The sequence below is a fragment of the Natrix helvetica genome (assembly GCF_964273705.1).
Source record: "Natrix helvetica genome assembly, chromosome: 2".
NCBI lineage: Eukaryota > Metazoa > Chordata > Lepidosauria > Squamata > Natricidae > Natrix > Natrix helvetica.
The window spans coordinates 269,815,110-269,830,320 of NC_138552.1; the positions used below are offsets into that span (position 1 = coordinate 269,815,110).

At 39.7% G+C, this 15,211-nt stretch overlaps 1 protein-coding gene across 1 annotated transcript in view; it reads right to left on the reverse strand.

Moving 5' to 3' along the window:
• STMN4 (stathmin 4) overlaps positions 1–15,172 on the reverse strand; it is a 44,201-nt gene extending 29,029 nt beyond the window's left edge. The window contains exons 1-2 of the mRNA XM_081943122.1: positions 14,696–15,172; positions 12,122–12,275 (exon numbers count right to left, since the gene is read on the reverse strand). The gene's annotated coding sequence lies outside the window, so the exon portion shown is untranslated. The remainder of the gene's footprint in view (positions 1–12,121; positions 12,276–14,695) is intronic.
• Positions 15,173–15,211: the final 39 nt, after the last annotated feature.

A 15,211-nucleotide genomic window follows, 5' to 3' on the forward strand; every position in this document is an offset into this window, starting at 1 on the left:
TGATGGCCAAGGTAAGGTTTCATTACAGTCATAATTCGAGGACTACTTGTACTGTCAAACTGGAATGTAGCCAGTTTCAATGTTGCCATTATTACACGGAAGATAAAGGCATAACAAGAGGAGTTTGAGAATAGACTCTTTTAGCAATTCAAATTACTGCAGCTTACTCAAGAATAACTTAAAGATAATGCTATTCCTGTACTCTTACTGACAAAGTCAAACCCTCAAAATTCTGCATCAGTAAAGAATGTACCCTCTCAAGGCCAAAGTGGCTACTTTTAAGACAGCTTGTTTGAGGCATGTATTCATATTACTATCCTGGCCCTGCCTCAGATCCCTTTTATCTGACCACTGCAGAGGTGGGTCGCTCCCAGTTTTACTACTGGTTTGCTTCGTGCATGCTTTGCGCACTTTGGGCATCACTGTGCACATGTGTGCAGTTCGATGTAAATGGTTCTTTGTGCAATTTAATGTGAAATGCGCAAGCACACGCACTGCAAAACAACATGCCAGCAATGGCTGCAGGGAACAGGGAATGGGGTTGGGGGCATGGCCAGTCTGGGTCACTGCCAGTTCCGCGACCCAGGCCAAAAAACCATTACTGGTTTGGCCGAACTGGGAGCAACCCACCTCTGGACCACTGCCTTGGGAGCAGCTCTTCCTCCTGTCCTTCAAAGTCATTCCCTCTGCTGCCTACGGATGAAGGCAGTTCAATGAAAGTTAAAGCAATATCAGCAGTATTTTGAGTCTCCACACAAAAGGGAGGCTTCAAGAAGAGTACATCCCTCCCTTTAAAAAAAAATCACTTGTACATTATTGTGATAGTTCGGGCTTTTCAAATATGACTTTTACCAGCCCCAAATTGGAGACTAATTTCTATACTCTATGCTGACAAAATAACTATTCTCCTCCCTCACCCAAACTGGACTCCAGCGTAGCCATCAGGGCTTGGCTGCACATTGCTAAATTAGGAGACAAATTATTCAAAAATGAAAGTCTTGATTTTCCCCAAGCAGGTATGTGAAACTGGTAGCTACCCCACTGAGCTAGTGAAAGTATTTCAATATCTTGGCATCTACTTCCACTTTCTGGATATGGCAAACCTGACAGCTCACAGTCTGAACTTCCAAAACTGCCTGGGTAGTCGTGAGATTAGCTGGCTGCAATGGGAATATATTGCTCCAGGTAGCCATTAATATCGTCAGTGCTAAGGTGTTGAGCCTACTGTTCCTTGGTGTCCAATTTAGTGCATACTCTGATTATAGTCTTCAACTTACAACCATAACTGGGATCAGAATTTCTGTTGCTAAACAAGAGGGTCGTGCCCAATTTTACAACCTTTTGGAAACAATTGTTAAGTGAATCAAGTGAATCATACACGGGTTAAAGTAGCAACTGCAAGGACCCATTGTAGAACAGTCAGTAAATAAACGGTTGCAAATAAAGGACTACCTATATTCACATTTTGAAAGCCATGTGATCTAGGGGACTGGAGGCTAAAACATATAAAGAACAGTTGCTGGAACTTGGTATGTCTAGTTTAATGAAAAGAAGAACCAGGAATGACTTGATAGCAGTGTTCCAATATCTCAGGGATGCCACAAAGAAGAGGGAGTCAAGCTATTCTCCAAAGCACCTGAGGGCAGGACAAGAAGTGATGGGTGGAAACTAATCAAGGAAAGAAGCAACCTAGAACTAAGGAGAAATTTCCTGACAGTTAGAACAATTAATCAGTGGAACAACTTGCCTCCAGAAGTTGTGAATGCTCCAACACTGGAAGTTTATAAGAAGAGATTGGATAACCATTTGCCTTAAATAGAATAGGGTGGAGGGGAGCAGAGGGTTGGACTAGAAGACCTCCAAGGTCCCTTCTAACTGTTATTCTATTCTATTCTCTTTTTTTTTATAAACAAGTTTTATTGGTTTTTTTAAAATTTACAAGGGAAAAGGTAGTGGAAAAGGTATACAAATTTTGGCAGTTGCAAAGTGTGGTAGGCGCCCCCTCCCTCCATACTCATAGTATACATCTGTTATTCTATTCTATTCTTGATCTAAACTCATCAGAGGTTTATTATGGGTCTCTCAATTCAATCAAAATGTGATTTTTGGGGGGATAAAATGTGGATGCCCCTTTCTAGCGCCTCAAATGAGGATTGGTCATCTGAAATACTGACTAAAACAGACCCATTTGGGGTGAATTGCTGGCCCGACTGGTTTTGATAAATAAGGATACTTCCACTTGGAAGATTATTGCCAACAATTTGTCCTTCTGTGGCTTTTTTATTCTGGTCCGTCTACGATTGGGAAAAGGCAAATCCATGCAAAAACTTGAGTAAAGCATCCTTGAACTAGATAAAGACAGAGCTGGAAGTCCACACTACTATCCAATGGTGAAATTCAAAAATTTTCCCTACCAGTTCCGAGGGCTTGGCTTGGTAGGCGTGGCTTGGTGGTCATGTGACCAGGTGGGTGTGGCTTGGTGGTCATATGACCAATTGGGCGTGGCTGCACAACTGACTCACACACAATGTAAAAGCAGTTGGACCTCACACAAAATGTCCCCTGCAACAAGCAGGAAACTCACAGATTCACAGAGAGCTCAAAAACCAACTATCACACTTTACACAAAAATAACACAAAAACTGCACAACTGACTCATACACAATGTAAAAGCAGCTGGACTTCACATAAAATGGCCTCTTCAACAAGCAGGAACCTCACAGACAATCAGGCACAGCTGATTGTCACACAGCTGATCTTCGGAACTTTTTAAAACTTTTTAAAGCATTTTTTAACTACCAGTTCAGGCAAATGGTAGCATTTTTTACTTCCAGTTCAGGCAAACCGGTCCGAACAGGTAGCATTTCACCCCTGCTGCTGTCTCAGGGACTTCTTCCATACTACTTTCACGCACACCCAATTACCACTGTATTTCTGCTACTCAGAGAAGAGAAGAGTTTAATGCTTTACCCCACATGCTGACGGGAGATACAACACACCAACATGCACAATGCACAATGTTTCTGCATGTTTTCCAACACTGCAATAACAAATCAGTAAGCCATGTTTTATTTCACTGCTTTTTGTGTTGTGCTCAGTGTGAAGAGATCAAGCTGATAGGAAATTAAAAGTTATTTACTTTTTACCCGCTGACTTCTCCACTGCAATTCCCAGGAATGAGGCAAAGCTTTGCTCAGTTGCAATGTATTTCATTCTCATGCAGGTTAAGGGCAACACTGAACGTTCACATCTATCTTTTATTTGTCTTTTTAATTATTTTTATGTTATTCTATTTTTTGTATCTTTAGAGATTTATTACTAATCCCCTGTACCCTGCTTTTTGGTGCATTGTTTTATTGGCCTCTTGCCATAAATTAATAAATTATATTCTTGCATGTTTTAGTATAAATGATCAGATCTGCTGAGCATTTGTGGTTTTTAACAGTGTAGCTGCTCATTATTGAATTGATTACTGTTAACTGTGTCCTCTAGTATGAGCAATGCTAGAAAGCCTTCTGCCGTTGCATTTTTTCTTGTATTAATAATTTATTCAAATATTTATCTTTCCTCTACACATTATTAAAATTAAATAAACATTAGATAGGTCTTAATACAATATCTTCTATCAGAAACATTTTTTCCCTTTTGTTCCAAAGGTGCGTTTTTCTGAAGGAGCTGAAGAAGCTTCTTGGATGAGAAGCAAAACGTCTTCAAAGAAAAACCAACTCCAGTTGCCTCTTGAAAAAAGCACCTTTGGGACAATCATGATCTGGATGACTGAGAATCTCTAGAGACATTTTTTCCTTTTAAAAAACATATAATTTTCTGCCCAGGAAATTAGTTTGCATAACTATCAGGTTCACACGCAGGCACATATATAAACATACAGCCTAAGAAACACTAATAGTATTAAACCAGTTGTTTTTTTCATTATTTGCACAAAAACTAGTAGCATCCCAGCATGATTAGAGACCAAGGTTTCTATCCTGTTTCCCTTCGGTCTTTTGAGCACATGCGCTAAAATAAGCCCTTCCCTGAAAATAAGACCTCCCTGAAAATATTGCAACACAGCAGTAGCCATGAGGTGACAATGTTCGCCACCTCCTGTACCTGAAAAATAATAAGAGCTCCCTGAAAATAAGGCAAAGAACTCATTTTGGGAATCAAAAGAAAATAAGACCCTGTCTTGTTTTCAGGGAAACACGGTAGTTATTTTTTTATTTATAAATGGGCACATTATATTATATGAGCCACGGTGGTGCATTGGTTAGAGCAGTACTGTAGGCTACTCTGCTGACTGCCAGCTGACTGCAATTTGACAGTTCAAATCTTACCAGGCTCAAGGCTGACTCAGCCTTCCATCCTTCCAAGGTGGGTAAAATGAGGACCCAGATTGTTGGGGGCAATATGCTGACCCTGTAAACTGCTTAGAGAGGGCTGGAAAGCACTATTAAGCAGTATATAAGTCTAAGTGCTATTGCTATAAAGATTTGGATTTTTTTTTAAATGGAAGTGTATTATTTTTGTTGTTCAGTTGTGTCCAACTCTTCATAACCCCATGGGCACAGCACACCAGGGCCCCCTGTCCTCCACTGTCTCCCGGAATTGCCCAAATTCACGTTCATTGCATCAATTACACTATTTAGCCATCTCATCCTCTGCCTCTTTTTCCCCTTTTGCTTTCAATCTTTCCCAACATCTGAGGGTTTTCCAATGAATCCTCCTTGGTGGATTTGGCCATTTGGCGGCCAAAATATGAGTTTCATCTTCAGCATTTGTTCTTCCAAAGAATGTCAAGGTGGATTTCCTTTAGGAGTATCAGTTTTAAATTTATTATAAAATATATGGGCTTATTATGAACTTCTTTTTACTGTATTTTGACTCTATTGATATTGCAATGTTTGCTTTTGTATTTTTATTGATCAAGAAAGGCCCCAATAAGACATTTCATCTGTTGACTTTAGATATCATACCAGGACTTATGAGTATTTGTAAACCTTAGTATTTGTCGTAGCTGTACAATATGCGTTCCTTTGCTTTCTTTTTTGAGAACTTTTAACCCTAAAGCAATATTTTTCTGAATTTGTATCCTGTTCTCTTTGGCGGGGTCAAAAAGTTCCACACTTTTTGGGGATATTCCAGAGGAGATTTTGGGGATATTCAAGAGGAACTAAAACGGAGGAAGACTCACATCCTTTGGTAAACAGGATTCCAGGATTCTTATTTACACATTTTCTCTTTATAAATGTGGGCCGGTTTTGAACAATAACCATGGTTCACTTTCATTTCTACACATTTGATGTATTTTTTTTTAAAACACAGAAAAACAATTGATTTCTTAAACAGCAGTTCTTCAGAGGAAGAGGAGAGTTTCTGAGCAGCTCCTTTCCACTGAAGAATTGCTGGTTAAGAAAGGAATTCTTTTTCTATGTGTTTTTTTTAATCCATCAAATGTGAATTTCTTTAGCACTTCAGCACTTTGCTAGACACAATGGAATGGAATGAGGAGGTGGATTCCCAGGAGGGAGGGGTGCATTCCAAAAACTTAGTCTAGCTATTATGTGCGAGATAAAAAGGGGGAAGACAGCTCCTCCCTAATAGTTCATAGAGAATGTACAGTAGAAACAAATAATGGAATGCTAAGATTGACAAGCTTTTGTAAGTGTTAGAATTCCTCTTGGAAAAATTCCCATGGGTTGCTTTTCACACCAAGTCAAATTTATAAAAGGGATTGTTCCTGAGAAGAAATAGAATATCAACTGTATATGAAGTGTACGCAAGAAGGAATAGGGATTTATTTTAAATCTTGGAGATTGCATTGAAAACCACAGCTTTTTTGAACATGCATGCAATTTTAGCATATATCCGAAAAGAGATTGTCATTCTCCATCCACCATATGGCCAACTTTCACACCTCTCCGGGAATACCACTGGGCGTCAGCCAAACATGATAGGCCTGAATTAGAAACTGATGCCATGTAGGGCAGAAATACTTTTATTGTAACAGCTATAGTAACAGAATGGAGTATGATGGCCTAGCTAGCAGTTAAGACTTGTTGACTGGAAGGTTGGCAGTTTAAGACCCAAATACAGCGTGATGGGGTGAGTTCCCATTACTTGCTCCGGCTCCTGCCAACCTAGCAGTTCGACAGAATGCAAATGCAAGTAGATAAATATGTACCACTTTGGTGGGAGGGTAACAGCATTGTATACGCCAGCCACATGACCACAGAAGTGTATTTGGACAACGCTGGCTCCCTTGGCTAAGAAACTGAGATAAGCACCGCCTCCTAGAGCAGGGGTGTCCAAACTTGGGAACTTTAAGACGTGTGGACTTCAACTCCCAGAATTCCCCAACCAGCCAGGAGTACCTAGAGTCTTCATGACTGGACAACTTTTACCTTTTTTATAGTAACTTTCAAGTCTGAATGTGCTTCCCATTCCTTCATTTTATCTTTGTGATGCTATGCAGCAATAACCTTGGGAGACAGGAGAAAGAGCTGCAGACAAGGCAGCATCATGCAAAAGGTATCTCAGCCTGCAGAAATAAGAGGATATGTGGAAGCGCCTCAGAAGGGACCCTCCCTAATTTCCTGGAAAGTAAAAGTAAAGGATGGGAGAAATACTTTCAGACTTGCAGGATTCTGTTACTGTAACCTCGCAATGAAGGTAGTCTTAGTACCTGTGGTTTCTCCTTCTTTTCTGGACTACCTCGAGAAGCTGACAAGGGGCTTGTCTGTTTCTTTGTTGGCCCGAGCTCAAGCTCCTATTATCTGACCATGTTTTGGCAGTAGCTCTTCTTTCTGTCTTCAGGTTCATTCCCTCTGCTCTCTACTTTGGGACATTGTCCCAAAAATAATCCAACTTTGGTGATTTCATAGCTATGCAATTTCACAGAACCAATGGAAAATTCCCACATGATTCTCCCCGATTGTATGAATCGCATGCACTTTTCTCTAGCAGCAGCCAAGAAGGAATAATGATAGTAGCACAACTGCCCAAAAAGCTGTTGGGTGTGTAACCCCAAAACTACACAAATTTATAAAGTCATCAGGGATATCAGTGGATGAATATTTTCTCTCAGTTCTGGTTATTGGAGAGCAGAAGACATGAGGCCGCTCTTATTGAGGTAAAAGGTAAAGGTTCCCCTCGCACATATGTGCTAGTCGTTCCCGACTCTAGGAGGCGGTGCTCATTTCCATTTCAAAGCCGAAGAGCCAGTGCTGTCCAAAGATGTCTCCGTGGTCACGTGGCTGGCATGACTAAATGCCAAAGGGGCACGGAATGCTGTTACTTTCCCACCAAAGGCGGTCCCGTTTTTCTACTTGCATTTTTTTTACATGCTTTCGAACTGCTAGGTTGGCAGAAACCTATTGAGGTTGGCAGAAATCTTATTGAGATACAAGGTCACTATTATTGTCATTAATCATTTGACTTATTTTACAGTATATCTTGCCTTTCCTCCAAGATCCTAAGGAGTCCACTCCCTCCTCTTATGTTTTGTCACAAGAATTCTATAAGGTAGATTTGGTAGTATAATAGTGACTGGTCTAAATTCAGCCAGATTTCGTAACTGAGGATAAAATTGACCTTTAGTTTATCCTGTCCCAGTCCAGCTACTTACTACGGTATTACACTCCACTGGCTCTCGTTTGCTGTTTGGGAATTTCCTACTGGTACAGGGAACAGTGTGGGAATGGAAGGCTGATTGAAAAAGACCTTTAATCAATCTGGCACAGATCTTAGCTTTCAAAGGTTTAGCTTTAGATGAGGATTTCATTCATTTAATATTTCTTAGTTGCCTTTCACATCTCTGAGAATTCAAGTACCATAAAAATATTTTAAATGCAATTGAAAATGGATGGACGTTTGTGCACAACGGAACCAAATTTCTGCATTGTTAGAATTTAACACTAGTTGCAACCCGGGTGCCGTCCGCCAAACAGTGTCGGGGGGCGACACCCAGGAGCAGAGCCTTCTCTGTGATGGGCCCAGCCCTGTGGAATGACCTCCCCCGTGACATCAGGATTACTTCCGATCTCCGCTCCTTCCGTGTACAGCTGAAGACCCACCTCTTTCAATTATCTGGCCTGGCTCAACCGTAATTTTTCGTATTCCTCCTGACTGTCTTTTTTAAATTTTAAATTTTTATTGTATATTGGGTTTTTATTATTGGGGTATGTTAATGGTTTTTTAATTGTCTAAATGTTGTAATTTGTTACCTCCTCCGTGCATGTATGTCTTTGTATATATGTATGTTTATGTGTTTGTACACACGTGTTATGTTTTATATGTTCTAGTGTACGCCGCCCCGAGTCCTGCCTGGAAAGGGAGCGGCTAATAAATTCAAATTTATTATTATTATTATTATAACCCCTTTGCAGTTAAACCCGCAAGCCTGCAACATGTGTTTGGTTTTCCTTTGTTGGGATTTGTATCATAAAGCCGAGGTGTCAGTAAAGAGCACAGGCAGTGCCACTGCACGACCCAATATGGTTCAACCTCTTTTCAGGAAAGAAAGGGAGAAAAAGGCATTAAAAGGTGTGGCTGTTAGCCAATTTAACTGAAATGGAGAATTTAGATAGAATTGTATTTAATGATTGCATAGCCATAAAACAGAAAATGAAACGCCTGGAAGGGGAAAGGGGGTATAGGACACCACAAATCAGTACACAAAGGAGACCTTATTACAGAATAATTCTTTGTTTTCCCAGTTTCAACATTTTCTCCACCAGTAGTGCTCAAAAAAGAGTTCAATTATACAAGGTCCTTAATTTGATTACTGAATTTTCCATTTTCTAGTTTTGCATAAGATACTGAACTATACATTTAGAAATATACCCAAAGCAGGTTCCAGAAGCACAAAGGAATTAATTCTCAGCTGGTCTTCGACATCTGTCCGATAGGAAGGTGAACTATCCTGACTGGGTAATGATGACATAATATTCTCAGATCAGAGCCAATGAGAGTTACTGGGTGTATTTCTAGCCCCATAAATCTCCTTCTGTGCTGGTGCATCAGGAGGAGGAGATGAGTTGGTGATGGGAATTTAATTGCTATATCTGTTCTGCTATTTTAGAGAGAAGGAGGAATTCTTCTACTAGATGATTATATGAAGAAAGCCTCTAGCTGTCCTCCCTCTCAACTCCGCCCCAGCCCTCCATTTCCATCTCCTTTCTTCCCAGTTTTTCTGCAGTTCTCCTATAGTTAAGCTCCAAGGCAACTGATTTATCTCAGTTGATGCTATCATGCTCATCTGTAAATTTCTAAATCACCTGTGACAGAATGCAACCACCTGAATTGGTAGGAACAAGGGATCAAAATGCTGCATTCTGCAACAGTGGTGACTGTCAATGCACAATAGACCTTGATTTACGACCATAACTGAGCCCAAAATTTATGTTCTTAAGTGAGACATTGGTTAAGTGAGTTTTGCCTCATTTTACGATGTTTCTTGCCATAGTTGTTAAGTGGATCATTGCAGTTGTTAAGTTAGTAACATGGCTGTTAAGTGAAGCTGGCTTCCCCATCGATTTTGCTGGTCAGAAGGTTGCAAAAGGTGATCATACCCCTGAATACTGCAACTGTCATACATATGAACCAGTTGCCAAGCATCCAAATTTTGATCACGTGACAGCAGGGATGTTGCTGCAGTTGCAAATGTAAAAAAAAACAGTCAAAAGCCACTTTTTTTCAGTGCCGTTATAACTTGGAATGGTCACTAAATGAACTGTTGTAAGTCAGGGACTATCTGTATTTCATGTAAGTCAAGAACTGTCTGTATTTCAGTTCACCATTCTGAGACTCATAAAGTTATACATGTTTTGGACCAGGCTACTAGACGAACAAATACCTTAACAGCTAAACAAATTACTTGGCACAACTCAGATTCTCTGGCGGTTTTGCATTTAATTCTCATATTCTGTAATTTGGGGTTTCAAAATATGGCAGCAGTCAGATATTGCTGCCTGCCAGCAATTCTAATAAGGTTTCACCCCCCACCTAAGATTAAATTAGGAATTCTAACAGGATTAGACAGACACAGCACTGGTGAGGTTAGGGGAAAGTTGACGTGTTCAAATTAAGAAAAGATCAAAATCCATGGTGAAGCAACACCAGCCAATTATAAAATTTCTAATTGGTATAAAATTGATAATTGGTGCAAGAACTCTGATAAAATTATTCAACCATAGAGGTGAAATGGGGAGGGATGAGGTGAGGGACAGTGTAGTTGTTTCATCAATGTCTATTCAAGTTTCTTGGTATGAAAAAGAGTTCTTAGATACGTACAATAGATCTTGGCAAATGAAGAGGTAATCTTAGACTGAGGAAAAAGCCTCAAAAAGTTTTACGGGAAGAAAAAAACAAGCAATTCTTGCTTCCTCAGGTTTGGAAGGACAGGCTTAATTCACAGAACATTCTAAACCAGGAGTGTCCAAACATTTTGCAAGGAAGGAGAGATTTGGTGAGGTGAAAATGAACTATTAACATTACTGTGCAGTGAAGGAAAAAACACCGGCCGGCAGGGATGAGTGACAGCCTGAGCTGGTGGGGAGAAGAGGCTGCGGGCTGCTCAAAATTTGAAAACGGGCTGCAATTGGCCCCCAGGCCGGACTTTGGACATGCCTGTTCTAAACCATAATAGATAGTTTTATACAACACAACACATTTATCTTGGTTACTAAATCTGTCATTTTTTCTCATTCCATTCTACACTGTGCCTTCAAGCTGATCAAGCAGGCTGAATTTGCACAATATAACATGCCACTTAAAACCAGATAAGCCTAACAAGTCTAGCATGTTTTGGCTGATGCAATTGCAAGGTCCTTAATTGACCTGATGTTGAATGAACCCAATTACTGTTACTGGGATCATAAGGTAAAGGTTCCCCTCGCACATACGTGCTAGTCGTTCCTGACTCTAGGGGGCGATGCTCATCTCCATTTCAAAGCCAAAGACCCAGTGCTGTCCAAAGACGTCTGCGTGGTCATGTGGCCAGTATGACTAAATACCAAAGGCGCACGGAGCGCTGTTACCTTCCCACCAAAGTGGTCCCTATTTTTCTACTTGCATTTTTACATGCTTTCGAACTGCTAAGTTGGCAGAAGCTGGGACGAGTAACGGGAGCTCACACTGTTACGCGAAGCTGGGGATTCGAACCGCTGAACTGCTGATCTTTCTGATCGACAAGCTTAGCGCCTTAGTCACCGCGTCCCTCTATCATACAACAAGCTAATCTAAAACCAAATAAATATCTTGTGACAACTCAAAAGAACATCTAGACCGAACCTCCCTTCCTAAAGCCCTTTGATTCTTCACTCCCAGACCTGGCTTCCTGTCCTTGGATTAGTTCTCACTGACACAAACTATTTTCCAGACAGACTTGTTATTTTTCCCCTTAACCTTGGCATATGAGAAATATAGCACTTCTATATCTTGTGTGACTTTGTGACAATTACTAGGTGAAAGGCTTTTTTTTTAAGTATAATTGCTATTACATAATCTCCTGGGCATTTGCCACCCAAGTACCCTTCTATCTTTGGAGATAGACCAATCTCATGGGGTATAGACAAAAATTAAACTTTATTTTTAAAAAAGAAAGAGAAAACTCCAATGAAGTAGTCCTTTCAAACATTAAATATTAACAATTGGGGGGGGGGAGATAACTTATAGAGCTGCCAAATTTCAAGGGAAACAAGACTATTGCTCCCATCAGACTATCTGTGAGAATTGAGCACTTCACTGTTCTGCAGGATCCTGAGTGCTGAGTTTGCTTATTTTCTTGCAGACATTTCATTACCGAACTAGGTAACATCATCAGGCAGTGTTTGGTAATGAAACATCTGCAAGAAAACAATTCTCAGAGAGCCCCAAGGATACCACAGTTCAATTCTGAGCTGCAAATATTCTCTTCTATCCATCTAGCTGCAGATTTACAAGGTGATCATTTAAAGCCTGTAAAGCTAGATTCTTGAACACAATCCAAAATATATGACAACTGTGGGAATTATACATCAATCATTTTATTTAGAGGCATAAACGCAGGTTTACAATAAAGATTTAGCTAGCACACTCATATCAAATCAAAATGCTAATAGCAAATTCTTATCTAAATGCTTACCTATTTCTATAGAAATAAATAAGACTGCTGAAACAAGCATTGCCTCTGCTTCCCTTTTACTTCTTAAAACCCAATTCTTCCTTCCTTGGTCAGCAATTACTCCTTGCCTCTGTTCTCCAAGAGATTTGCTTGCAGTCTCTGAAATCCTTCTTCCCTGTGGCAGAGAAGGATTGGAGGATTTGATTCAATATGTGACAAAGTCCATGTCAGATACTGTTGGAAACCTACTCCAGCTAGCTTGCGTTTAGACTGGTCAGCTATGAAGACAGCTCTAAATGTTGCTTTCCACAACAGACCAATATATGAACTTTGGCCTATTTGCTGCCCAGGCAATTTTAGAGCACAGTCCAAAATTTAACACTAAGTCAAAAATCTTACATTGTATGAGATTTCAGAAATAGTGGTACAGTTAGTTTAAAAAAACATTTCTTAAATCCAAAAGGTAGAGGGCACCAATCTGTATATAGTGCTTTGTATACTGTAGGAGGAAAATAGAGGTTTCAGTAGATTTAATGCACAGCTCCATTACTCAGGAGTAATAAGCCAATAATAGCTTCTTCACGTTTAAAAATAAAAGTGCCAGGAATTGAATCTGGATCTCAACTCAAGAAAATGTGGGTAGTCAACCGTACAGCCAAATTCATCAGTTGCCTAATGAGACATAATTCAAAATGCCAGAAGGAATGTTAGTTATGGTTTTTATATTGTCTTGGGCTTGGTAAATATCTTAGAGAAACTAGGCATATGCTTTAAAAGCTTTTTTAATTTCAAGATGAATCATCAAGCTCAACAAACTAAAAGAGCTTTCAATGTTTGTCTATCCAAACAACTATAATATAATAAAAAATCTACATTCACACATGTAGTGTTTTTAAGTCTGGAGGCACGTTTTAAAATCTTGTGTGCACCAATGGATGTGTTTTCACCAAGCTATGAAGCAAATTGGGCTGAGCCACAGTTATTCTATTGGATTTTATTTTTCCACTCCTTTTTCGCCGTGCTTGATAGATATTATCTACTAAAAGAACCATATATTTAGTCAGGCATTGCTAACTTAGGCTTCCAATTGACTTTTTTTGCTTTGTCTTTACCACTTTATTGCTACTATCTTTCTTTAGATCCTGCAGAACCGAAAACATGCTGAGGTGCCCGCAGTTCTGCAAGCCAATCAACTATATTCGGAATATTAATCAAAACAGCAGTTTCTGCTAGGAGGGATAAGATGGCCATTTCAGATGTTGTTAACTCTTAATTTTCTTGAGTTCCAGCTTGAGTGCGAATGCAAAGGAAAGTGAGGGTCACATTTTGACTTTGCATAATACAGCAATGCACTTTGGAACTATAGCAAGGCAAGTGCCTGGAAATATTTGGAGTAGATTTCTAGAAACTGTGAAGTCCCAAGAGACTCCCAACTATGTGGCCTCAGCACATTCAAGTGTGGTAAAACATTACACACTTGCCTTGCTATTGTTCCAAAATTTGGTGTTCCTAAACTCATTACTTACCTACTGTGCCTATTCAAAAAAAGAAGCCCAAGCAGATCTTTGTCCCTAAATTTAACACAATTAAACTAAACAAGTTAAATGACTAAACAGTGAAAACAATAAAAAGTTTTCTGACATTTGGTAAAATAACAGTGGTTTAGCATAATTTTTCCTGGAGTACAAATTTATATTTGTTAAATATGTATCCATCCATCTCATCAACTTTACTTTACTTTACTTTATTTAGATTTATAAACCGCTCCCTCTCTCCGAAGGGACTCAGGGCGGTGTACAGTCAGAGTTAAAACACCATATACATACATATACATAGAGGAGGCGATATACAAACTGTACAGTAATGATAAAATTAGAAACAACATTAAAATCTACCCCAAAATCTACCCCAAAATTAAAATAACTGCCAGGAGGATTAAAGAATAGGACTATAAATGGGCCAGGCCAGCTAATTGGAACAGGTGGGTCTTGAGTTTCTTGCGGAAGGAGGGGAGATCAATGGTGGTTCTAATATCGGGGGGGGGGGGGGGGGAGGTCATTCAAGAAGCAACTCTATGCGGCTTACAGCCAAGTAAGACAAGATAAAACATTAAGATGTTAAAATAAATATTAACATTAAAATCAGCTACTTTTGAGTCACTTCATTTGAATTTGTGCAGCATTATCCTTGCAAGAGAATACATGCACTGCTGTGTCAGATTCGTTGGAGCAGAGGCAAAAATAGTAAAAGGAGATGATTGGTGAAATTAAATGTAGGAGAGTAGCCAATGACTGCATATAGATAGTAATTATTCATAGAATGTTATGTAATTTAACAGACTTTTGAATCCAAATAATTTATTTGAACACTTTCCTGGACCATCTTCTTGTATATTCAAAAAATGCAAGCCTTTTGATGATCAACCAACCTCAAAAAGCTATTGTTCATGGTGCAATTGTGCTACCAATTTTTTTTTAAAAAAAATCAGAATTAGAATCTCCAGTCTGAGGTAAATCAGAGATTTGATCTCACTATCAGGAAGCATGGCATGTTAAGTAAAGAAAAGACAAATTATGTTGGATTTCTCCGGATTACCTGGGGCGTATCCAAGGAATTTTCTTTGCAATAGTATTGCTATAGCTTGCCATTGTTTCTTTCAAGATGTTCTTTTCAACTTTTCAGTTTGGCCTTCAGGAACGGAATATCTTAACAGTATCCCACCCAAATATTAACCAAGTCTAATTCTCTTTATAAAATGAGTAATCTGGGATAAGCAGAAACACTTCCTTCTTCCCTGCAGTTTCAATTCCGTATCTGTATACTAGCAAGCCTAATTTCTGCCCAGCTCGGCTATTCCTCACTTCGCGCAAGCAGCAAAATCTGTGTCTTTCCCTAAAATGCTTGGCTCAAAATTAGTTGATCAACCGTCACTCCTTAGGACTGCAGCACACTGCGATCGTTAGGGAGGCCAGCAACTAAGGACAAAACCCCTTCTTGACATAAACAAGCTGAACGGCAGAGGAAGCTTCACCGGCTGAACTCCTGCCTGCTTTCAGCTAAAGCGCACAGGCTCTGCTTCCCTGCCGCCTAACCCTGATCACAAAGCATCCC